General features: G+C 37.6%; 1 long non-coding RNA gene across 3 annotated transcripts in view; it reads right to left on the reverse strand.

The window, feature by feature from the left end:
* The window catches only part of LOC138147978 (uncharacterized), a 45,635-nt gene that overhangs the window by 2,044 nt on the left and 15,967 nt on the right, over window positions 1-27,624 (reverse strand). For 2 of the 3 annotated variants that reach the window (XR_011164953.1, XR_011164951.1), the window contains exon 2: window positions 1,204-1,325. This is a non-coding gene — a long non-coding RNA (uncharacterized lncRNA). Of the gene's footprint in view, window positions 1-1,203; window positions 1,326-18,557; window positions 18,740-27,624 lie in introns of those variants that run through there. The other variant, XR_011164952.1, reaches the window with a different exon arrangement.

The raw sequence follows: 27,624 nt of genomic DNA on the forward strand, positions 1-27,624 counted from the left end.
AATTGCCTTCCAAAAGGAAAATAAATAAATGAATGAATGAATGAATGAATAGATAAATGAATGAATAAATAAATAAATGAAACCACCCAAAATTATATGATCATCTCAATAGACACAGAAAAGGCTTTTAACCAACTACAATATCTTTTTATGCTTTCAAAATCCTACAAAGTACAGACATAGAGGTATTTTTGATATCATAAAAGTATCTAAAACAAAAAAAATCATATGCAATGGGAAGACATTAGAAGCTTCCCAATAAATACAGGAGTAAAGCAAGGATGCCCATTCTCCCTTCTGTTATTTCATGCAGTTCTGGAAATGCCAGCAATGAGACAAGAGGAAGAAATTGGAAGCATAAAGATAGGTAAAGAAAAGATAGAATCATCCCTACTTGCTGGTGACATGATGGTTTATTTAGAAAAACTAAATCAGCAAAGATACTAAATGAGACAATTAATAGCTTCAGCAAAGTTGCAGGGTACAAAATAAACCCTTAGAGGTCAGAAACATTTCTATATAATAATTATATAATCCAAGAAGCAATAATGCAAAGTGAAATTCCATTTCAAGTAACTACAAAACGCTTAAAATATTTGGGAATCAATTTACCAAAGAACACAAATACTTGTATAGATTCAATTACAAAGTGCTCCTTAAAGAAATAAAGAACTTAAATAGAAGGAATATTCAGTGCTCATGACTGGACCATGACAATATAATAAAAACGAGAGTATTTGACAATATTTCCATTTTTAATGCTATACCAATCGAATTATTACACTTCAAAGAACTTGATTTAAAAAATTTAATCATTTGGAAAAATAAAGGATCTAGAATATCAAGGGAAATTTTGAAAAGAGGTAAGAATGAAGTATTTTAAGACTTCAAATTATAGCATAAAGCAAGTTATCAAAACAATCTTGTACTGGTTATAAAATAAAGAGGTAAATTAATGGAATCAACTAGATAAGGGAGAACCAGAAACAATGGAATTCAATAACCTAGTGTTCAATAACCAGAAAACACAAATTACTTTAGAAAGAATTCCATTTTTTTAAATGCCTGGAAAACTGGAAAGCAATCTGGCAGAAATTTTGCTTAGACTATCATTTTATACTATGATCCATAATACATTCCAAATTGATAAGTGACTTAAAAATAGCTACCTCTGGTCACAAGGAAGAAATAGATATTCTCTACCTTATTGGAGATCTTCAAACAAAGGTTAGATGACCAATTGTTGAGTGTGTTGAGGTAGGAATTTTTTTTTCAGATACACATTGAATTATATGGCCTTTGAGCTTATTCGTGATTTTGCGATCCTGTGAGGGTGAACAAATGGAAATCAATTACTCCTATTCAAAATTCAAAATCTATGCCTTATTGATGGTGGGTAAGCCATTTCACCTTGGCATGCATTGTTGAAAGAAAAATTCTTCATTCAAATTTACATTCTTCATTCAAATATTCATCTTTCTTCATAAATATTCACCCCAATTGATGAAGTAAAACTCAGGACAAAAAGAATCAAAAGGATTTTATTATAAGTAGGGCTTATCACTGAAGATCAGCATTGGCTTCAAGGTAGGGACAGCTGTTATAGGTAACTTTAATATAATCCAGATAGATCCACCTCAGCAGAAGAGGTTGGACCTTTGCATCTCAGTTCCTGCCCAAGGTAGCAAGAACGTGACAATTTGTAGGTAAGGGTACATGACAAAAGTCAGGTAACACAAAAAGTTCCAGACTTAGTGTCTTCCCCACCAAAGCCTTCCCCAATATTGATTGATAAGCAGGACTGGGAACAGTAGGGTGCTGAGTCACTTTCATGTTACTACTATCCCTTTAGAAAAGGGGAGCTTGGGGGAATATTCCAGAATATGTCAATGGGATTTGTCACCATCTGAAATTGCTGAAGCCTTTATAAATTATATAGTTACACTGCTATACTCAAATATTATGTATATAATAAAACACAAAAATAGACATTTTAAATGGATAAGATAAAGATGAAGTAAATAATATTGGCTACCATGAGGAGGGTGGGATGTGATCCATCTTTTCACCAGATTGGTTCATCATAGGATCATAGATTTAAAGGTAGAAAGCACCTTAAGGGTCATCAAGTTCAATTACCTCATTTTATAGGCCACAGATTTGAGTTATAAAGAGACTTTGGCAGCAATCTAAAGAAATTATTATCCCCTTCAGTGTCCTGACTTTCAGTACTATAAAGAGAAATCCATGCTGCTCGTAACCTTCCCAGCTGAACAGGGATATTGTAAAGATAAACAGATAAGTGAGGGACTTGCAGTGATGTGGAGAAAGACAGCCTTGTAATGACTGAGGTGTGGCAAATTAGAGCTTATTCAAACCACCAAATGGAAACCTGAGTCAGCCCAGTGGGAGTGTGACACCACCCAAGACAGTAGCACTATTCTGTATTCCATCCAATAATACCCAAAGGAAAATCAGAATTAATCCTGCCAGTGGCTTTTTGACTTTGAGAAAGGAGATGGAATCTGGCAGATCTAAGAGGGGCACTGATGTAAAAACAATAAAGAAATCTATCCTGGACCAAGGCTGCTCTGACTCCCCTCTCTCCCTGTTAGACAGCCGCTAGGTTTGCTTGCACACTCAATTTATGGCTTATGCAGCTGCTTTCACAACAGGTTTGGTGCTTCTTTGGTTTCATCCTTCAGTTCAGCCCCATTCAAGACCTCCTATGTTTGCAGTGGTTCTGGGGTATGCAATGAGACACCCCCCATCTCAAGGGTTCCAACCCAGGCAACAGATGTTCTGGAGAGAGATGGAAAGCCCACTGGAAAGTTTCACCCTCTTCAGGACCCTTGGGCCAAATGACTTGGATCCTGCCTTCTCTGTGAGGATTGTCACCTGGGATTAGGCAAGAAGGGTGGAGAAAATGGGGAGCTCCCCACCTGTCCCATGTGGTAAAGTAAATCATCAATTGCAACCATCATTTTTTTCTAGTCTAAAACACTCAAGTGGTGAAAGAAAAGCAGTCTTTAAAATATGTAAGGGATAGGGGAGAAGCAACAAAGGACAAAGCAAACCTACTCAGCTTCCCATTATCTCCTCCAACTCTGTATCTGTCTCTGCCTCTCTATCATTGTTTCTGTCTCTGTCCCCCCTACCCACATACACACATACACACAATCGTCAGATAGATAAATAGACAGATGGAGAGGAAAGGTGAGGAGAAGAGCAGAGAGGAGAGGAGAGGAGAGGAGAGGAGAGGAGGAGAGAAGAGGAGAAGATGGGAGGAGAGGACAGGGGAGGAGAGGAGAGGAGATGGGAGGAGAGGACAGGGGAGGAGAGGAGAGGAGAGGGGAGGGGAGGAGAAAGATGGCAACAACAGTGGATATGTTCTGACAAAAACCACAACCCCTACCAGCCACCACACTACCCTTCTTCTCACAATCATGACTGATATCACCCTCCATCCACCTGGCCAAAAATTGCAAAAGGGAGAAAGGAAACCATGGTCATCAGGACGTTTTACAAACAATTTCACTATGCACCAAAGTGCCAATGCTGCACCTGTTAGGAAATGGTACTGAAGCCAAACTAAGAACTGGGAGGCAATACATCATTTTAGGGAAGACAGCTTAATGCATAGTAAAACTTAGTGGAATATGCTGTAACTGGATATTTTTAGCAATTCAACAAATGTCTACCATGTGCAAAATACTATTCTAAATGTGGGGGAAGATGCACAGCTCAGAGGGGACACAATGCCTACCTTCTTAGAAATCATAATTTAGTAGGGGAAATAGCACACACACACAAATAATTATGAGACAAAAGGATGTATCATAACAGCATGAGAGGCACAAAGTGTCAGGTGAGTTGTGTAGATGAGAAGATCATGAATCACTAACATAGGTTCCCAAAGTAGTAGCCTCAGGTACAATTGGAAGGCATTGTATAAAAACAAGGGTACAGTGGAAGCATAAGGAAAGAAAAGAAGAAAAATTTGAAAAACCATTCATATATGCTTCATCTGTTGTGTAACAGAGTTAAAGTCATAGTGATTACATTATTTTCCAAATAAAAACACAAAATGCAAATTATAACCAATCAGTGGTCAAGTCTGCTGACAGGTCTTAAGAAGCAAGTGTTGGCAGGTAAGACTGTCATGCATTGTTGGGAAATCCAGTATGCATTGGCAAGAATATGTATATGTAATGATTTGTTTACAATTTGATTCTATACAGTTACATGATGCAATATTGCATCATCAAAATTTCAATTCAGGGAAAAACACAAATTTAAAATAAATTATTAAATTAAAATGTCAGGGGTTTTTTTGCTTTTTGTAGGGGCAATTGGGGTTAAGTGACTTGCCCAAGGTCACATGGCTAGTAAGTCTTACGTGTCTGAGGCCGAATTTGAACTCAGGTCATCTTGATTCCAGGGCCGGTGCTCTATTCACTGCATCACCTAGCTACCCTTAAGATGTCATTTTAAAAATAATATTTTATATATTTTTGAAATGATGCAATTTTTTAAATGTTAAAGGGTTAAAGAAAGTAGATTTACAGGAGATGCTAAATAATTTTTTAAGGGGGTAGTTGCAGGGGTGGCTATGTAATTTAATTATGGAGTAATTTAAGGTGAGGTTTCAATAAGGCATGGTTTTTGTTGTTGTTCCATTGTTTCAGTCATGTCTGACTCTTCATTCTCTTGACAAAGATAATGGAATGGTTTGCCATTTCCTTATCCAAATTAAGAAACTGAAGCAAATAAGGTTGAGTGACTTGCCTAGAGTAACAGTTAGCAAGTGTATATGGTTGGATTTGAACTCAAATCTTCCTGACTCCAGGTCCAGTGCTCTATCCACTGTGCTATCAAACTGAAAGAAATGATTGGCAATAGGAAAAGGGGGCAGAGGATTCAAGAATAAAGAATAAGGATAGGCTAGAGTTGGACTCCTTTACTAAAGGGTCAAAATTAGGAAGGGAACAAAGTATAACCAGATAAGAGCTAGGGATACTCCTGAAGGATGGAGAGATTAGAGACCATGGTGAGGATGAAGAGTTTTAGGAGAATCAACATATAAGGAGAGATAGAAAGCCCAAAGAGTGTGATCAGATAAAAGAATTTCAGAGTTTTTAAACATGGAGATAGAGAATATCAGTGAATGACAAGATAAAGAGTATGACCATTCCCGTGTACCTAGGGTAGAGTGGATAAGTAGATCAGAGAAGCTTAGTATATTGAGAACTGGGACGTTAGGTTATTTAAGGGAGCGTTGACATGTGAATTGACATTCCCAGTGGAATAAAGAGGAAGACTATGAGCCTGGCACTTGACTCATCGAGAAAGGAGAAAGAATGTCCTGCAGACCCATATATAACAGGTACTAGGATCTGTATTAGGTGACAAATATTAAAAATGTGAACCACAAAGGCGGACATTTTTGCTCAATGATGGTGAAAAAGGGAGAGTGTAGAAGTGGGGACAGGGAGCCAGGAGTATTCAAATTTCAACACTACAGCCTCTGAGCCAAATGTATAACTGAAAGTGAATCCAGTACTTGAAAGGTTATCAAGGGAACAATATCATTCTATGTCATTTGTGAAAGGTTGTCTGTTCCTGACTCATATCATCACCAAGTATGCCTTCAATAAATACATAGATTATTCTTATAAGCATTTTTAAGAGACAGACAAGTAGGCATGGATCATAGGTATTTTTCTTTCCTCAACTGCCTCCATTTAATAGTAATAAAATCAATATTTCCCCCAAAAAAAATTTTCCTATACTGGCAAAGATGAAAAAAAAGGAAAAGGAAAATGTTGGAGAGTCTGTAAGAAAATACTAATGCACTAAGATACTCAGGTAGAGCAGTGACTTGGTCCCGCCATCCTAAAAGCATTTTGCAACTATGCCCCCAATACCACAAAATTGTGCATTCTTTGACCTAGTAATACCAATATTAGGTATATAGCACCTATTAGGTATATAGCACCCATATACCCCCAAATGCTACATATACCAAAGAGATCAAAGAAATGAGAAAGGAACCTATATATATACATATATATATGTATGTATATATGTATACACATATACACACATACATAGCAAGGTTTTTTTGTAGTAGCAAAAAAAATAGAAACTAAAGGGGTACCGTCCCCCTCATTGAGGAATAACTCAAGGTACCACATGTGAATATAAAGGAATAGTGTTGTCCATAGGAAATGACAAAATGGATATTATAAGATAAAACTAAGAATATGTATGTGAAGTGATGTAGAAAGATGTGAGCAGAATGAGAACAGTTTATACAACAACATTGTAAAGAAAAATGATTTTGGAAGACTTAAGAACTGATGTTAATACAATGACACATAACAGTTCTGGAAGACTAAAGATAAAGTACACTATCAATCTGACATAGAGGTGATAAACTCAATAAACAAAATGAAGTATACACTTTTGGACATAACCAATGAGATAATTTGTTTCACTTGACTCTTCATATTTGTTATAAGGTGTTTGTTTTTTTCTTTTTGTTGCTATTGTTCAATTGAAGACAGAAGAGTAAATAAACACTTCTTAGTTGAAAAAAAATTTTTTTAATTTGAAGAATTTGGAATCTTTTCTATCAAATATCTTCAGAATTAATCCATCATGCCTTCAAAATTGTGGCACTTCTGGTAGGACCTTCTCTGTGCATACTTGATCAAATCCAGATAACTTTATTCACAGCTTACTGATATCAAGTAAGGCATAAAGCAAGATGTATGTGCAGCAAAGATATTTGCCTCAGTCATGGAGGATGCCCTGTCCAGAGTCCAAATTAAAAAGAGATTCTCTATAGATGGTAATATCCTCTAAATACCCCTGTTTGCTAGTGATATGGTGCTGATTGCATCAAGCTTTGAAACAGTACAGAGCCTCCTATGTGAGATGAATAAAAGTTCAAAGATTTTACCAATCCACACAGGAAAAACCAAGTAGATGAAGGATGCTTATTATCCATACTATTTTATTTTTTCCAATTACACATAAAGATAGTTTTTAACATTCACTTTTATAAGATTTTTTTCTCCCTCCTTCACTCTCCTCCCCTACCAACACAGCAAGCAATCTGATATATAGGTTATACATGTACAACCATATTAATCATGTTTCCACATTAGTCATGTTGGTTCAGACTGAGGGAGAAGTTTTAGAGGATACCATTCAGTCTATATAGCTATGTCACAGTCCATGAACAATGAGCTGAGGCTAGAATTGAACAGCAGAAGAACACACCTGGTTTTCTTTGTGAAACTACACAATGGCCCCAAGCTTCTCCCTAAAACAAAAGATCAATTTTTTAAAGCAATTGGGGTTAAGTAACTTGCTCAATGTTACACGGCCAGTTATTTTTGTGTGGGTGTTAAGTATCTGAGACCAGAACCAATCCCGGGTCTCCCGACTCCGGGGCTGGCGCTCTTACTCACTGCACCACCTGGCCTCCCCAAAGATGTGTTTTCTATTTTTTTTAATTTTTTTCTTTTTGGAGGGCAATTGGGGTTAAGTGATTTGCCCAAGGTCACAGGGCTAGTAAGTGTCAAGTGTCTGCGACCGAATTTGAACTCAGGTCCTCCTGACTCCAGGGCTGGTGCTCTGTTCAACACACCACCTAGTTGCCCTTAAAAGATCAATTTTTAACACCAATATTTTTCTGGTGAAATGATAGCTACCATAGTCTCTGAAGAATTAATAGTGTAGATGCCTGAAAAGGCATTGAAGGGATTTAAAGCCGTCATAAATAGACCACAGCATATTGCCAACAAAAACATTATATGCCAGAAAAGATAGTGTAAAAGATATTATCAAAGAAATAAAAGTTATTCCACTGTTATCCAAGTGACCTAGAGGAATGCATCCCCATACATTCTCTGCATTCTTTATGTGATAGTATAATTTATAGAACATCAACATGCTGTTTATAGGCTCATGAGAGATGATTGTTCCATTTTCAATGTGAATATTTACATCTCAGAAGTCAGCAAATGATACAAATAAGAGCTTGATTTCATTTATTGATTTTTCTAGACTTAAGAAAGTAATGGAATAATATTAAAATTGTAAATTAAACTTAAAAACATGTCTTGGGTATATTTTTTTCATAGTTTTTAAAATTTACCAGCATACCTTTCCAGGATGTGGATAAAAATAATTCAAGATAAGAAGGCATGGATGGGCTGTATACAACACCAGTAGGCAAACCTGCTTTAATGAGATCCAAGATCCATCAAAATTATCATTTTCCTGCCTTATTTACCTCACCATGCCTCAGTCCAGCATTATCAGTCCTAATGAAAGATGCCATGCCACCAGATCACCAGGCTGCAATGTCACCTTTTATGGTTACAAGATTGTCACTTCACTGTTCAAAAAAATCCCAGAAACATAAGCTCTTTGCCAAATAACTACAAAGTGAAGTTTAGTCCTCTCTTCAATAGAGTAAAAGATGGTTTCAAGAGCAAAATATCATTTTATTGAGCAGGATTTTAAATAAATGAACACAGTTACAAAGTAATAACATTTTCATCAAACCTGAATTACTAACCATGACCCACTTGACAGAGAAGAATGAACACTGGTTCTAGAATCACAGGAAGTAGGTTCCTATCCTAGCTCTGACACTTAATGTGTAATCTTAGGAAAGTAATTTAATCTCTCCCTGGGCCTCAAGTTTCTTCAACTGTAAAATGAGGGGAATGCATTAGGGACTAGAGGTCCCATCTGGCTTCACATCTATGATGCCATGACCATCATACTTGATAGGAATTCTTCTTTCTAAAACATCCTGAATCTTTATCTTGGGTCAGATCCAGTGGTATGTTAGCAAATGTTCAACAATAGGCTCTCTGGGGGTAAAGCATACATGCCACACTTTTAAATTTATTCTGCATTATTAACCTTTTTTTCCATCACTGTCTTAAGTCTAGGCAATCAACAAGACAATAAATCAAACCCTGATTTGTAGCATTGACTGATTTCTGAGGCATAAATTTTACATATATATACATACATACATTTATACACACACACACACACACACATAAACAGAGTGAGACAAGACAGAAAGACAGAGAGTTGTTGTTCAGTTATGTCTTACTCTTTATCACCCTGTGGACCAGAGCATACCAATGCTATCCAGGGAGTTTTCTTGGCAAAGATACTAGAATGGTTTGTCATTTCCTTCTCCCATGGATTAAGGCAAACAGAGGTTAAGTGAAGTGCCCAAGCTCACAAAGCTGTTAAGTGCCTAAGGCCAGATTTGAACTCAGATCTTCCTGACTGTAGGCCCAGCCCTCTATCCCCTGAACCATATAACTGCCTCTGTGTATGTGTGTATTCTACACACACATGTATGTACATATATATGTATGTGTTTATTGTGTATATATGCATATATGTTTTTGTTAAAAGCACACATAGCAGCTGCTCCATCAGTGTTCATTCCCTTCTCTTCCCTTCACAGCTAGGTGGCACAGTAGATAGAGTCGTGAACATGAAGCTTGGAAGGCCTGAGTTCAATCCAGCCTCAGGCACTTACAAGTGGTGTGCCTCTAGGCTAATCACTGAACATCAGTTTCCTCAACCATAAAATGGAGATAACAAATGCACCAACCTGGCAGGGCTTTTGTAACACTTAGCACAGTGACTAAAACATAGTAGGTACTATAAAAATACTTATTCCCTCACCTACCAAAAATTTAATAAGTGGCTCTCATGAACAGGCTGTAGCATAGCCCTGGTCAGATTCCTCCTTGGGGATCTTGGATTCTAGAATTTTGATTGGTTTATTATCAAAAAACCTCTATCTTTCCATTTAACTGAGGCAGGTGTAATGGATAGCACATTGGACTCCTAATCAGGAAGATCTGGGTTTGAATTCTACCTTAGGCACTTACCAGTTGTGAGACCCTGGACAGGTCACTTAATCACTCTGTGCCTCCATTTCCTCATCTGGACTGTGAGGGAGTTGGATTCAGTGGCCTCTTAATGTCCCATCCATCTCTTTCCTCTTTGGATTTTCCTTATCATCTATCAAGTTTTCAACTCTCTTACTCTCTTCCCAGTGTCTCCAACTCTAGGATAGAACATGGAAGAAACAGCAATATAATATATTCCCCTCTGGTTTCTGCATCGTAACTTTCCTGCCCTGCTTACCGCACCATGCCTTAGTCAAGCATTACTGACCCTAATGAAAGATGCCAGGTCCCCATGCCAACCCTTGTGTTACTTCACTGTACAAAACACCAGAGAGTTATAAACTTTATCAAATGTCTGCAAGGTAGGGTTCAGGCCTCTTCAAATAGTTTGGCAATTGATTTGCTTTCATTTCATTCTGGGGAATAAAAAAGAAAAGAAAAACTTCAGATAAAAGAAAGGTTGGGCAGAATAAATTAATGCCTCCATGTCAAACATTTACTTTGTTCTTTGGTCTCCTGCTAACATTTGTTGCCCATATCACCTGTACTTAACTTGAATCCACACATTCTTTTAGTGAAGTTAAGATTGGTTAATGATTGCCTTCCCACAATACAAGAGAGCTGACAGACCAGCCCTGCCCCCAATTCTCCAGAACTCCCTTTAGCTCCAAGGTCATGACTGCCCAAGGTAACATCTAAGATGACTGCCTCCACCAGCACAATATGGTTTGTAGCATTTCCTGGAGTAGTAAAGATAGAATGTTGAATTCGGACTCCTAGGACCGAAGTATGAGTCTTTTGTTACTTACTATCCATAAAGCCAGTATTTCTTCACAAATGAAAATGAAGGGTGTAGACTCCAGCTTGAAATCCTATGATCTATGATTAATTAGCATTTCAAAGCCTCAGAAGGCCCCAAGAAGTTTTTCTCTCCTAAATATATGCAGCCTTCATGTTTAAACTCTTTTTTGGATTTTTCTTCCTCTAATTTTTATTATATTTATTTGTACTGAGTTATTGTCCCTCACTCTACCCTCGAGTCAGTTAAGTGATGCAGTGGTTATAGTGCCAGGCCTAGAGTCAGGAAGACTCATGCCCCTTAGTTCAATTCTGGCCTCAGACACTTACTAGCTGTGTAACCCTGGGCAAGTCACTTAACCCTGTTTGCCTCAGTTTCCTCATGTGTAAAATGAGCTGGAGAAGGAAATCACAAACCACTCCAGTATCTTTGCCAAGAAACCCCAAGTGGGGTCACAACGGATCAGACATGACTGAAAAAACAAAAAATTTGTCCCCTCAGTACTAACCTACAAGCTCCTTGAGGGTTAAGACTTTGTCTTATGACATCATTCTTAAATTACATATTTGACATCACAAGATCAGACATTAAGAGCTGGAAAGGGACTTTGGAGGCTGTCTAGTCCAACTTCCTCATTTTACAGCTAAGACTACTGACACCCCCAGAGATGAATGACTGGCCCAAAATCACACAGACAAGTATCAGCCAGGATTTGAACCCAGGGAGTCTAACATCAAATCCTGTGTTCTTTCTACCGCAATGTGCTTCTCCAATTTTTTTTAATTAAACTCTGAGCAAACCCCCAAAACATTTTTTACCCCAGCAATGATATTTTTCCCTGGGTGCCATAGCTATCATCTCTCCTAATGGTTTCTCCAATTGTTTTTAAAATAACATTTTCCCCCAGTTACATGTAAGACAATTTTTAACATTCATTTCTTAACATTTTGAGTTCTAAATTTTCTCTCTCCCTCCCTCACTTTCCCCCTTTCCTGATACAAGAATTAATTTTATATAGATTGTACACATTCAATCATGCAAGATGTATTACCATATTAGTCATATTGTGAAAGAAGACACAAATCCCAAGGGAAAAAGAAAAAATACAGAAAGTGAAAAATAGAGTGGTTTAATCTGTACTTAGACTCTGTCAGTTCTTTCTCTGGAGATGGATAACATTTTTCATCATGAATCCTTTGGAATCATCTTAGATCATTCTATTGCTGAGAATAGTTAAGTCTTTCACAGTTGTTCATCATATAATATTGCTATTACTGTGTACAGTGTTCTCCTGGTTCTGCTCACTTCACTTTGTATCAGGTTATATAAGTCTTTCCAGGTGTTTCTCAAATCTGCTTGCTCATCATTTCTTATACCACAGTAATATTCCATTACAATCATCTACCATAACTTGTGCACCCATTCCCCACTTGAAGGGCATCCCATCAGTTTTCAATTCTTTACCACCACAAAAAGAGCTGCTTGTAAGTATTTTTGTACAAAAAGGTCCTTTCCCCTCTTGCCAGTATTTTTATTCTTTAGCCCAAAGGATGAGCTCTGTTTCTCTGCACTGGAGTTAAGAGTGAAGGAGCACAAAAAGCATGTCTATCTTTTCTGTTTGATGATTTTTCTTTTTCATGCCAACCAGATAGCTTCTCCAACCCTCTCCCCCCAACTACCCACTTGGCTTCAAGGGTTCATGCCTAAGCTGAGGGAGACAGGTGGGGCAGCTGATTTCTTTGAATAAAAAAGAAGGACCAGTTGTCTTCTGTTCACCCTTCTCAAGAGCCTGCTGCTGTTATGTGAACATCCTCTTCTTGGCCCTTTAAAATATGTCAGAAGAGACTAGGAATTTGTATGTGGGCAATCTCATGGAAACCTCAGAGCAGCTTCTAATCTTTACTTTTAGTCAAGTCAAAGGGAGAGGGCCTGGAACTGGCCCAACAATATGCTGAGTTGCAGATCTTGGTCTTTGGGGAGACCTATGTTACTAAGCAATAACTTAGAATGGCAGCTGGTGGCCAAGAAGGTGGTTTTGCCAGCTGTTGCTTAAAACATTTTTTTAAAAGATCTGAGACTTATATACACAAAAATCATCCAATAAACTCCCTCTGTCCCTGTGGCAAAAGCAGAGAAAATGATGTATCTCTCCTTTCCACATATAGCCTTTGAGCTGTATGCAGCCCCTTAAAAATTTATTTTTCCCTGTGAAGTTGTCTAATTGTCCTTGATGTCCACTGTAACCATATTTTATTTTATTATTTGCTTTTTTTAGAGGGCAATTGGGGTTAAGTGACTTGCCCAATGTTACACAGCTAGTAATTGTGTCAAGTGTCTGAGGTCGGATTTGTACTCAGGTCCTCCTGACTCCAGGGCCCGTGCTCTATTCACTGCACCACCTAGCCTCCCAGTAACCATATTTTGTAAGCAGAAAAATGGGGAGGGGGAGGGAGAGGGCAAAGTATCATTCACCCTGAACCCTGTACTCCTTTAAATATAGCCAAGGATGGCGATATAAATGAGATGGCTCTGGAACACTGAATTGTAGGAGCGATAATGAATTCATATATGTATTCCTTTAGTCCATGAAAGTCATTATAACAACAAATTCCTCCTCCAATCAACTGTATTTATCTTTTTAAATTTTTTTTTGTATTTTTATATCATGAATTTAAAAATGGATTTGAGGGCAGTTTCATAGTGCTTGTCCCAGGTAGAATTTATGCCGATTGCCCTGAGTTACCAAAATGCTAATCATAACTTTGCACCTGCATCTACACTGGCCCATTGGAAAGTCCTAGGCTTTCATAAAAGCCTTGGGAAGTGATAGAAGTAAAAAAATTACATAAGCATACATATACATACACATACATATGTATACACACATATATGTATTTATATGTATATATATATATACAAGTATTATATACACACATATATCAGCTAGGAGGTACATGGAATAGAGCATTGGACTTGGAATCAGGAAGACATTTTCGTGAGTTCAAATCCAGCCTCAGACATTTACTGGCTGTGTGACACTGAGCAAATCACTTAATCCTGTTTGCTTCAGTTTCCTCATCTATAAAATGAGCTGGAAAAGGAAATGGCAATCCACTGCAGTATTCTTGCCAAGAAAACCCCAAATGGGGTCACAAAGAGTCGAATGAAACTGAAAAATGACTGAACAAATAAATGTAGTATATTATGATAACAAATATACACTGTTTCAAATAAAAAGTATAATTTGATGGTAAAATATGCATAAATATACAAATATAACTTGCAAATGTAGATACATAAATAAAATGGGATTAATTATATTGTGATTTGTCATTATGACAATACCAGCAGCTAATGACACATTTTAAAAAAATGTTTTGATTCAGCCTTGTGATTTTTTTTTTCAGTATATGTAGGGAACTATTTTCGCATGTGCACATTATTAGTAAGTCATTTGTAACTTATAATCAGAAAAGAGATGATTTGGACACTAAGGATAAAAGACTTGCCCATGGTCTCACAGCTTGTCAGAGGCAAGACTTGGACCTAGGTTGTCTTTTCTCCAAGGCCAGACCAACTCTCCATTATATCCTGCTGACTCTCTAGTGATCCCAACAATTACACTATGGTGGGGGGGAGGGGGGGAGACATTCAAAATGGTGGCTCATATCTGCTCTTTAAGGAACATAAATAGATTTTTGAAATGCTAATGGAAAATGGGGGCACGGCTAGGTAGCACAGTGAATAAAGAAGACTCATCTCCTTGAGTTCAAACCTGGCCTCAGACTCTTACAACTGCGTGACCCCAGGCCTTTAACTTAAATTTTAAACTTAAACTTTCACTTTCACTTAACCCTATTGGCCTCAATTTCCTTGTCTATAAAATGAGCTGGAAAAGACAATGGCAAACTATGCCAGTATCTTGGCCAAGAAAACCCCAAATAGGGTCACTGAGAGTTGGACATGTCTGAAACAACTGAACAACAGATGGAAAATAGTAATGAGACTGCTTGGTGGTCCTCTCACAAAGATCCCCTTTCTCCTACTCTCATGCCTTCATGCTATTTTTTTCCACTTGAGCAACCTTCTAGATATACCACATTACTTTGCACTATTATCTGACCCAAAATATGAGAACAGACAAGTTTGTCCATAATGAATCATCTCAATTGCATAGAAGTTGATGGTTATGTATTTTGAATGTTTGCTTCCTAAAATTGTATGTCATGATATTCTAGCTTAATCCAAGTATACTAGCTTCTAAATCATGTGAGTGTGAGTGTGTGTTGGTGTGTGTTTTATTGGCACAACATCTCTAGGAGAAGCCTGGAGGTACATACACTGGTAAAGTCAGACACCTCTTGAAGAAAATACATATGTAATTTATACTTTTCAAAAATGGTAACTTGACCTTTCTGAGTCCTCATGAGAAGCCTCTGCTCCACACCCTTACCAGATGTCAGGGACTGAGATAGAACTGAAATCAAATAGCATACATGAATTCTTTCATTCATTTGTTCAACAAGTATTTATTATGAACCATAAACTAAGCACCGTAAAAGATACAAAACCATTGGGAAATATATTCTCCACCTTCAATGATTTCTAGTATAAGGAGGAGGAGACAACCAAGCAATTGTTCATAAAAAAAGAGCAAACTGCAGTCATATCAAATGTGCGCATGAATATTATAGAAAGAAGGATGGTTTCTGGCAGGTGAACATGGAGTATCATTTCTTTCTCATGAAGGGAATCAGGGAAGAGAGTTCTCAAAAAACAATGGTTTCATTCTCCAAACCCCCCTAAAAGGAAAAGGAAGAATGAGCAGACTTCTTCAGTGATTTACTCAATTCAATACAATTAGACACAGTCCAATATGTTTGACTCCCTACAGAGTGCAGATCACTATAGATGACACTGTCTAGATGGATAGACAAAACACACACATGAATGACATGGCAAGAGAATGACTGCATACTCTGGACAAGTCACTTCCCCCTCAGTGAGCCTCAGTTTTCTAATATGTAAAATGAGAGGACAGTACCGGAGGATCTCTAATTTCTGCCCCAGTTCTGACATGCTGCAATTCTGCAAAAAGATCTCTCATTCTGAATATCATCCTGAACAGTCTTTTCATTGTATTAAAGATCCAATAAGCATTTATTGGATTGGATTGGAGTGGACTGGATTGGATTGAATTGAATTGGCAAGAATATAGTCTAAATCACAGCATAATTTTATAATTCTCTGGTATGGATGCTACTGTGACATATTATGAAGGAACAAGCCAAGAAGTTACTAAAAATAATGGAAAGCTTTCACTAGTTCCCCATTTGTTTTAGAAAAAAACTTCCATTCATTTTCCATTCAGTTTTTCTTTCCCCCTGAGAAGCAGCATGGCATAGAAGATAAAACTCGAGCTGTGGAGTTATGAAGACTTGAATTCAAGCCCCACCTCTGAGGATAACTTTGTGAAACTGAAAAATTACTTAAATGATTTTAGCCTCAGTTTCCTTTTCTGTAAAATGGGGATAATAATATCTCACAGGATTGAAGAGAGGCTCACATGAGACTGTAAGTATGTAAAATCCCTTGCAAACTTTAAAGTGCTGTAGCTTGTTATATATTAGATTAGCCATATCTTTATTTTATTTTATTTTTAAAGCAATTGGGGTTAAGTAACTTGCTCAAGGTTACACGGCCAGTTATTTCTGGGTGTGGTGCTAAATATCTGAGCCCGGGTTTGATCCCCAGGTCATCCTGACACTGGAGCCGGTGCTCTTACTTGCTGTGCTACCTGACCTCCCCTAGCCATATCTTTAAAAGAAGACAATAAAATTGGCCATTCTATGCTTCTAGATCAAACATCAGACTGATTAAGTTTTTCATTTTCCATTCAACCATTTAGGCTCAGAGTGGAGTAGATGTAGCCAAGCAACCAAGTTTGAGAGTTAAAGACTTGAACTGAGATTCTACTTTGATGCCCAGTGAGACACTAAGAAAGTCACTACACCTCTCTGTTCCTTCATAAGCAGGAAGATGGCCAAAAGGAAAATACAACTGATTGCAAAACCCTTAGGAAATATGAAATAATAATAACAATTGCAATAAAGCTTAAACTGAAAGTAGTAGAAAGTTTAAGTAGGAGAAAGCTTAAGTTTAAACTGAAAGTAGGAGAAAGAGTCCCAGAAATATGTCTTGAAAAAAAGTAGGGGATTGAGAGGTATAAGATATGGGAAGAGATGTAGGAGACCTCCATGATTTCTCAGTCCTCTATGATTTTTCAAGACCCCAACCCCAGGGTACCATTGTTATATCGCCTGTCTTCTTGGGCCCACTTTCCTTATTAATCCTCCTGCTATCTCAGGCACAGGTGGTATTTTCAGGTATATGGCATCCTCTCTGCCACCCCCATCACAGCTATCTTCTACACTGCCATATCTCACACACACACACACTGTCCCCTGTGCCGCCACCACTCCCCCAACCCCAGATACACACACTATTTGTGCATGTGATGAAAAGCTTAATGGTTATGACTTGACTTCTCATAGAAACAGAGAACTTACCCCAGAAGTCTCTGTAGCAACATTGGAGAAGTTAAGAAGACTTTTTTTCATATTTTAGGATTGTAGGAAACCTCATATTATCTTTAATTCTTGTCTTTTCTCCCCACCTGAACTGCTATCTGCTTGAGATCAAAACTACATATTTTTGGTATCCTTACAGTATCTAGTTCAGTGTTATGTATACAGCAGATATTTAATGAGTCCTTAGGTATAGGGACTGGACTAGGACTTTCACTTATATAAAGAACATCCCAGGGATGAAAACTCCCACTCCCACCAATGTGGATAAGTACCTTCTCTGAGACTTCTAGTTTTAGAGGGTTGCCTAGAAGCACTGAGAAATGAATTTATTTACCAAGTCCACATAGCAAGTGTATATCAGAGGCTGGACATGAACCCAGATCTTTCTGGCTTTGGGGCTAGCTCTCTACCCCCTTGTACCACACTGTCTCAATACATACATACATACATACATACATGAAATTGTATCTTAACAAAATGAGCACAAGACCAGGAGACAAGGGACTTGAGTTTTAGTCTTTGCTCCTGACATTAACTTCATATATGACCTGGGGGAAAAAATTTCCCTTGTCAGGATCTCAGTTTGCTCCTCTGTGAAAGAAAAGGGTTAGTCTAAAAAGATCTCTAACATTCCCTTTGATTCTAAAGTGCTATTAATGTATATGTGAATATGTCCTAATTAGAGGGCCAAATCTGAGAGAGCCTCCCGTAACAGATGAGAGGAAATCTACCTTATCCTTACCCAGCAGCATCTGCTAAAATTTCAGGCAAGAGAATATAAGAAAATGAAATAACTGGATTTTAGTCTTCCTTTTGAGGTCAGAATAGCAGTAGCCCTTTAGTATGAAGTTTTTGACTTGTAATACCTTACCCAGAGTAGTATTATTCCCAGAGGAGCAATTCAAGTGAAAAAGATGTATGGTCCACCTACTATGTACAGGGCACTGCCAGTAGATGCTATATGCCAACCATACACTTTTCCTATATAGGCAATTGCTAAACCATTCCTATTCTCCCGTATCTACAAGGCTCTATTCAACCTCCCAAATGTGGAGGGGCAAATCTTCACACTATACACATTATTCTCTGAAGCCAAGCATCTGTGATCATTTTATTGTTGCTGTTGAAAACACACTCTACTCTTTTGGCCCAAGAACAACCAAACAATTCTTCACTACTTCTTTTGTTTCTTGAACCCACCTGTTTGGAGTGTTTTTTCTTTCTTCTTTTTTCTTTGCCACTGATATCCCCTATCCCAATCCTATAGGGATTGGGCCTTCAGAATACCCATTTCCTTTTCCTCCCCCACTTTCCTTTAGCCTCAGTGGCAGCTGGAAAAACCTCCAGGGGAACAGCTGGTGACTGAAGGTTACAGACAACCCTTCCATTATCTTCCATGGTGGACCCCGGGAGTAAGTCTCTGGAGCCTTTCCAAAAAATAGTCTGCAAAATGAATACCAATTTCCTCTAATAGCAGAGTTTGTGCTTTGGAAACACTTCTAATAACAATAAAGATAAATACCAATGTTTTATATTTGAAGAGTGTTTCATGATTTACAAAGTGTATTCCATTCTTTCCTCACATTAGTCCTGGGAGGATCGGTCCAGAAGCACAAACCTGGGCAGGTCCTGATTTCATTTTATTTCCTCCTGTTAGATAATAACACTTTTTGTGTGACCTTCTAAAGAAAGAGTTCAGAGTCCCCATGCTTATGTATGAACTCATGCAAAGTGAAGTGAGAAGGATAAGGAGAACAGTTTAAGTAATTAACAAGAATATTATAAAGATAAACAACTTTGAAAGATTTAAGAACTCTGATCAATGAAACGGCCAGTGATGTGCTAGAGGACTGAGCATGAAGCATGTTACCCATCTATTACAGAAAGGTGATGGGCTTGAGATGCATACATTGGGCCTGGACATGTTAGGAATTTGTTTTGTTTGACTATTTATTTATTACAAGTGTTTTGTTTTTAATTATTTTGTTTAATTAAATTCATTATAATATATAAAATATTAAATAATTATTATAAAAGATATAAATAATAAATATATATCTGTGTAAATATATTATATATCATATAAATAAAATAGAATAATAAAATTATTGTTTTGTTTTTGTTTTTTATCAATGTTAGAGAGGAAATGTTTGCTATTTGAAAAATACAATTTAAAAATAGCCCACAAAATTGAGAATGGTGCAGTGAATAGAGCACCAGCCCTGAAGTCAGGAGGACTTGAGTTTAAATCTGGCCTCAGATACTTAACACATACTAGCTGTGTGACCTTGGGCAAGTCACTTAATCCCAATTGCCCTAAAAAAAATCCTCCAATTCAAAACTCTCACTTACAGATAAAGAAACAGGCCTAGAAAGATGAAGTAGTTAATAGCACAGCTGAGTCTTGGAAGCTGATTCTATAATTTATGACCCATTGTTCTCTCCATCATAGAAGGGTGCATAGCTTAATGGAGAGGATGCTAGCCTTGGTTTCAGAAAGACCTAGATTCAAAACCTGCTTCAGACACTTCTTTGTAGGGCTGTGCTGGAACCATCTCCAACCAGTTATCCAGAGTCAATTGCTTAATTTTTAAGGAGAACATCTACACCTTATAAATTGCTGCAGATCAAGGATTGATTTAGGATTTTCTTGGTTGTCTGGACCTAAGAAAATGATGGAGAAAACATTACTAGTGCAGATTAAACTTAAAACTGTGTCAAGCATACTTCTTTTTCAAAAAATAAAATAATAATTTTTGAAAAAGCATACTTCTTTTTCAAAGAATCAGTTCTTAAACATTTAACCAGCCTGCTACTGCTGTCATGTGACTCTGGTTAAGTCATGTAACTTCTTAGAGTCTCAGTTTCCTCAATCTCCAACTCATATGGATTTTTTGAGGATCAAATGATACAATGCATGCAATTTGTAAACCTCAAAGCATTATAGCTATGTGATGTAGTGAGTAAAGAATAGCACCTGGAGTTAGGAAATCCAGAGTTCAAATCCTGCCTCAGGCATTTACTATCTATGTGACTCTGGTCAAGTCACTTAATTTCTCAGCTTCCTCTCCTTAACTACAAATTTAGAACCTGCCTCATAGATTGTTTTGAGGACCCAATGAGATAATATTTTACAAAGCTTATAATGCTGTATAAAAGTAACCTATTACAGTACCACTGTCAGTTTAATAACTCAATTTACCTCTTCTCAAAACATCATTATAATTGTTGCTGATACACCAAAAATACGATTAAAAAAACAAAAATAAATCTTAAGAATAAGATAACTAATTTGCCTCCAGAGAAAGAAATGATGGTATCTGAATACAGATCATAGAATACTATTTTTCACTTTCTTTTTTAGTTCATTTTCTTCTACAAAATGACTAACATGAAAACGTTTTATATGAATGCTGATGTATAACCTGTATCAGATTGCTTACCACCTTAGAGAGAAGGGAAGGGAGGGAGGAAAGAACAGAATTTGAAACTCAGAACTTAAAAAAAAATGTTAAAAGTTTGTTTTTACATGTAATTGGGGGGAAAATAAAATATTTTTTTAAAAAGAATGAGAGCTAGAATAAGCATAGCTTGTTACTTACACCATTTTAATGTACTAATCACACTCGTCTAAGGATAAAACTTTCGATCAATTTTCTAAGCCATTCATTCAGAACAAAGTATTAAAATGGGTATAAGACCTGCTAACTCACTGATCACTAGTACTTTCACAAAACTCTTCTAATGGTATGCCAGTAAAATTCAAGCTCTGGCCATTCCCATCAAGCCAGGAAAACTTTATGGATCGTCGTAGCACTGGGTCATTCTGCTTTCAGAGGACCAGACTCACTAAGGATAGAAAGGCTCATCATTGGCATTCTGGCCACTAGGTGATGAATTCTTTAGCCATAGCAACCTCTGAAACAAAAACAAAAACAAAATGGCCCTTGGTCCCACATGGCCCCCTTTTGCTTCTGCAGTGATGGTGACAGTTGCAGAAAGTGGGAGACAGGAGTTATAAGAATCACATTTCACAGATCATTTATAAACATAAAACTAGGCTGTCTTTTTAATTCAATTCATGATGGAATAATCACATATTTGTTGATTGGTTCTCATAATCATTATCATAAAAATAAGAATAACAATAAATAACATTTATATAGTGCTTACTATGTGCAAGCACTATGCTATATGCTTTACAATTATTATCTCACTTGACCCTCACAACAACCCTGGGAAGTAAGTGTTATTATTGTCCCCATTTCACAGATGAAGAAACCGAGGCAAATAGTAGTTAAATGAGTTGTTCTAAGTCATACAGCTAGTAAGTATCTGAGGCCAAATTTTAACTCAAGTCTTTCTGACTTCAGGCCCAGTAGTCTCTCCACTGTGACTAGGCTCCACCTCCCTGGGAAGCTTTTATACCAAAAGTTCCATGCAAGCAAAGAGTTGGTCACAGCAGTGCCAAATTCTACAGCATAGATAATTTTAATAAGTGGTTTTCTATGTATATGTAACCTGCAGGAATCCTTATGTAGAGTTTAGTGGTCCCATTCCTATTTGAATTTGATATCACTGTTATAGATCCTTCACTCTGGTCCCTTTCCCTCAGTCCATAATCATATCTATCATCTATCTCTTAGCTGTCTTCTTTCCTTCCTACTTTCCTTGTTTCCTTCCTTTTTTCCTTCCTTTCTTTCTTCTTTCCTTCCTTCCTTCCTGCCTACCTGCCTGCCTGCCTTAGAAAACCACAAATTTACATTATCTATGTTATCTTGTATTTTTATTTATTTTGTTAAACATTTACCAATTACAATTTCATCTGTTTCAGGTTAGATTAAAATAAAGAGTTTTGTTGGCTACTTACCAACACAGGCTTCTAGTATGACAAACGATTCAGTGCTCTAGGAATCCTATGATTACTTCAGGAGTACATGCTAACTAATTAACTTATTTCCCCTATAATGGAGAGACTAGCCAATATGAATTTGTCTTTCATTGTGCATTGTTTAATACTTCCTGCCTGGTTCTAATTCAATATAGGATAGTTTGGTGAGGCTACTTCTAACCATGAATAACTGAAGGCCTGGGTCTATGGAGATGAAGACTCTTCCAATTGGCCAAGGGGACAGAATTGAGGAAAGGCACAAAAGGTTCCAGGATTCCTTTACTAATTCTCTTCCATGAAGGCATTGGCAAGATCTTGTGAACCCCAGGGGGAAGAGAGGAGAGGGAACACTTGCCTTATCTCCTCTCGTGACTCCCATGGGTCAGTGAATAATATATGGTGCTTCTATTTCTTTTTTTGCATTTATTTTTTTTTGGAGGGGGGAAGGCAGGGCAATTGGGGTTAAGTGACTTGCCCAAGGTCACATGGCTAGTAAGTGTGTCAAGTATCTGAGGCCAGATTTGAACTCAGATCTTCCTGACTCCAGGGCCAGTGCTCTATTCACTTAGCCGCCCCTTATTCTTTCTTTTTTATTTTTGCCTTTTGGAGGGCAATTGGGGTTAAGTAACTTGCCCAAGGTTACACGGCTAGTTTTTTTGTGTGAGTGTTAAGTGTCTGAGGACGGAACCAAACTCAGGTCCTCCCGACTCCAGGGCCAGCGCTTTACTCACTGCACAACCTAGCCGCCGCCCCCCCATTCTTTCTTAATATTAAGTGAATGAGTATCTGGAGATAACTTCCAAAAGTCAGAAGGGAAGTCATAAGTACCCTCAGCAATCAGGGACAAGCAAAAACCACCAAAACAGGTAACACAGGCAGTGAAACAGTTTAGTGACCTGCTCGCTCAGCCCAGCAGAAGATTGACTCATGAACTGAGACAATTTGTCTTCCAAGGAGCTAGTCCATCTGAGTTTAACAGGGTTGGTATATATTAGGAGCTTAATAAATGCTTATTAACTTGAACATTGAAGTGATTTGTCTGTTTCTGACTCCTTGCCCCAAAACAAACTTGATGGAAACCTCCCTAACTAAAGGAGGACTCCCAGAACCAAGAGTAATGAGGTACCTCTCTGCCCCACATGTTCCCTCCATGTGGATTCATTATAATGTTACCTTAAGTTCATGCCCACTCTTCACCCCCATGAATTCTGTGAATAGGAGCAGGGAGAGTGAAACTGGCACCCCAGCTTGGGGCAAATGCTTTTGTAACTTCAGTCCTTGCCCTATTTTCTCAGTAAATTCCCTTTTGCAAAAGCTAATTAATTCCAACCAGCTGATCAATACTGGAGAGAGCACACTGAAACAATAACACTAGCGACCCATTCCTTTCAAAGTTACGTGATGATAGAATTCTGAAGGGAGAAGTATTTAGCAGATCTTAGGAATTCCAAATTTCCAGTATAAGTGGGCATTGGGAGAGTGAGTCCAAAGAGGGAGCTACACTCCCATATAAGGCCTGGTCTTTCCTTGTAACAACTGGGGGCCACATTTAGCCATTCAGCTGCCCTGTGGTCTTTATGGTCTTGCAAAAAGTCCTGGCCTTACCTCAAACCGCTTATTGGTATCATCCCATGATCCAGGACACATGAAAGACAAAGTTTACCCTTCTAAAATGAAACCCTCCACTGACAAGGTTGTTGTTTCCTTTCTAGGCTCCATTGATGTAGTGAGTGTTCTAAGTTTGTCTCATCTATTATAATTGCATATTAGTGTATAAATAATGTGACTGGGCAACCATAATATTCCAAGAGTTCCCATGGCTATCTTGGGAGTAGCCTAAGAAAAGGCTTCACATCAGGTCTACTACAATCAGTCAATGGACACTATCTTTTGTCATCCCAAGCTCTAACCTAAAAGAGTTAAAGAGACAACGTACTAATAGGTCCTTAACCTTTTTTGTGTGTCATGTACATGCCTCCTTGGCACTCTAGTTAAGCCTATAGATACCTCAGAATAATAAGTTATAATTGTATAAAATAAAATATATAGGATGACAAAGGAAATCATTTATATTAAATACAGTTATCAAAATTTTTCTTAAACTAAGTTCATGGACTCCAAGTTAAGAACTACTATTTTAAAAGAATCTGATTTATGTGTCATACAGTTTCCATATATTTAGAATATCTATGCCCCGCCCTCAGATACCTTCCATTATAATATTAGAAAACAAAAAAATATTGCTAAAAAGAGAACTAATAATTTTTATGCCTCAAAAAGTAGAGTAACCAATGAGGTGAAATTCAATATTGCATCTGATTCTCACTAATAGGAAAGAATTGGTTGTTGGTGTGGAAATGATGGAAATTTGGGAAGAAATGACCACTCTTTTCTAGAGGATGTGATAGAGAAAAAGAGGAAAGATGGGCATGATCAGACATGCACCCTGATTTGGGGAAAGATTACAAAGGAGATCAGAGGAAAGATATGCTGGATCCCCTGACATAAAGTTCTACTGAGGATATCAAACCAAGAAGTATGGGAAACTCTGAAAAATGGAATTTTGAAGACACAAAAGGAATCCATACAAATGAGGTAGGAAAATAGAAGCTCCCTGGACATACAAATGTGGATGCACAGGGAACTCACTCACCAACTTGGATTTTTTTTAAAAAATATTTTTTTAAAGCAGATAGAAGGAAAGGAAGGTAACAGAAACTGAATATGAGTAATGGTCAGATCTTGTAAAAACTGGTGCCAAAACTAGGCTGTTGTCTGGGCCAAAGATAAAGAAGATGGGGCTATTTTGGGGAGAAAGAGGACATTCCAGAGAAGGGACAGGAGTCCTACTTGGGAGAATTAGGTAATGATAAATGATGATAGAGCAGGTAAGGGTGATAAGTTCATTTATTGTTACTGTTTTCTCTGCCAAGAAGAATGGCCATTCTACTGGAAATGAGAAAATTAAAATGGTTAACAGTGTGTCAATACCCAGAAGTAAAGAATCATCAGAGAGCACCCAGTGAACCTTGATGAATTTCAATTGACCTAGATTAACTATTGCAAGTTATTCAGGTACTGAAAGTTATTGAAAGAACAGGTGAATGTGATTGGTAAACCCCCACATAGTGAGTCAGTGGAAAACAGGAGTGGTATCACCAGAATGGAAAAGAACAAATATGCAAATTCTCAAAAAAAGAAGAAAATATCAAAGAAAACAGTCCATACACTATAAGAAATGAATTTGATTTTAGTTCCTGACAAACAAATCATTAAATAGGGGGGAAGTGAACATTTGAATAAAGGAAGCAAAGAGCCAATATGGTTCCATGAAGAACAGGTTACATCTGAGTCACCTTTTTTCCTTTTTTGACACCAGTACTAAAATGAAAGATCAGGGAAACAGTGATATAGTTTGCCTAGATTTTAGCAAAGTGTTTGATAAACTATTGCTTTGGAAAAGATGGAAGGATGTGGCCTAGAGGGATTTGGAACAAATGGATTGACTAGACTCAGAGAGTCACTCCTCTTGCACAAATCCAATGCTGTTTCTATATTGCCTCCTGAAAAAGATCCTATGGGTTTTAGTTGACTGAAAGTCTATTCAATGAAGGAGCAGTGGAATTCGACAGCTAAAAAACCAAAGCTAATGTGAACTTGGGCTACATTAAGAAAGGCATAGCTTTCAGAAATAAGGAGGTGATCAACCTTATGTAGTCTACCCTAGTCAGACCTCATTTGAAGGTTTTGTGTTCAGTTCTGGATGGCACAATTTGAGAACATTGGTAAACTGAGTGTGTCCAGGGGAAGGAAAACAATATAGTAAAGGACCTTGAGTTCATGTTAGATGAGGTTTGGTTGAAAGAACTTGAGATGTTTGGCATGGAGAAGAGAAGGTTCAAAGGAGGTAAGAGGATATATTTTCAAAAGCATCTGAAGAATTGTGATGTGTAAGGAGAAGTAACATGTTCTGTCTAGCCCCACAGGGTAGAACCAGTCTCAAAGGGTGGAGGTTGCAAAGAGGTCAATTTAAGTTTAATATCAGGAAAATCTTCCTAACAAAATTATCAGCCAGGTGGCACAGGGGTTATTAGAGTGCCAGGCCTGAAGTCAGGAGGACCTGAGTTCAAATCTGGCCTCAGACACTTATTGTATGGCTCTGGGCAAGTCACTTAACCCTGTTTGCTTCAGTTTCCTCATCTGTAAAATGAGCTAGAGAAGGAAATGGCAAACCACCCTAGTATCTTTGCAAAGAAAATCCTAAATAGGGTCACAGAGAGTCAGACGTGACTGAAATAACTCAACCATGACAAAAACAGTAGAATCAGTGGCCACACGAGGTCATAGATTCCTCCTAACTGAAGGTCTTCAAGTAGCTGCCAGAGGACCGTTTGTTAGGTAGTATTGTTATAGTGAAGATTCCTTTCAGAATGGGTTGAACTAGACGCCCAAGTGAGTTCCCTTCTAAATCTAAAATTCTGTGAAAGGTATAAAGGGCAAGAGAAAGAAAAAAAAGAGAGAAATTATTTGGAAAAAAAATATGGTGTGTTGGAAAGAATGCTAGACTTAGAATTATGAAAAAGTAAGGACTGAGTTACAGCTTTATCACTCTCAAGTTGTGTGAGCACAGACAAGTTATATCAGGTTCAGTTGCCTGATCGGGAAAATGAAAATAATAATACTGCAGTGCTTACTTCATAAGGTTATTCTAAAAATCAGATTAAGACTCACAATGTAAAATACCTTGCAAACTTCAAAATGCTATACAAATATCAGTTATTATTTTTCATCTCTAAAAGAATGCTTGTCATGAATAGGGTTGCTGATTGACTTACCATGTACTATTTATCTTTTAATGTATTTGTCATATCTGTCCAGCTAGACTTTAAATCTTTCAAGGACAGGAGTTGTATCTATTTCCTTCTTGTATTTCCAAATGGTGTTATAGTAATCTACACATGTAGACATAAACACATTCTTGTTTCTGCACTTTCTAGAGAAGCTTAACAGATGCAAAAGTCATTACTACAATGAACAAACCAAAAGGGTCCAAAAACTCTCTTAACAACACTCAAAAAAAATATCTCCATGACAAGTGGAAAAAAATGGCAGCCAAGTGTTACAGGGGTTAAGGGTGCCTTCGGAAAAGTTATGGACAGTATTTTTTAACTTAAAAACTCTAACTGTTAAGATTTTTCTAACATAAGGTTAAAATTAATCTCTTGGGAGGCTAGGTGGCGCAGTGAGTAAAACACCGGCCCTGGAGTCAGGAGGAACGGAGTTCGGTTCTGGACTCAGACACTTAACACACACACACACACACACACACACACACACACACACACACACACACACACACACACACACACACAACTA

The sequence above is a fragment of the Petaurus breviceps genome, unplaced genomic scaffold (assembly GCF_028583685.1).
Source record: "Petaurus breviceps papuanus isolate PSGF00001 unplaced genomic scaffold, PetGlider_PUasm1.0 90822, whole genome shotgun sequence".
Classification (NCBI taxonomy): Eukaryota; Metazoa; Chordata; class Mammalia; order Diprotodontia; family Petauridae; genus Petaurus; species Petaurus breviceps.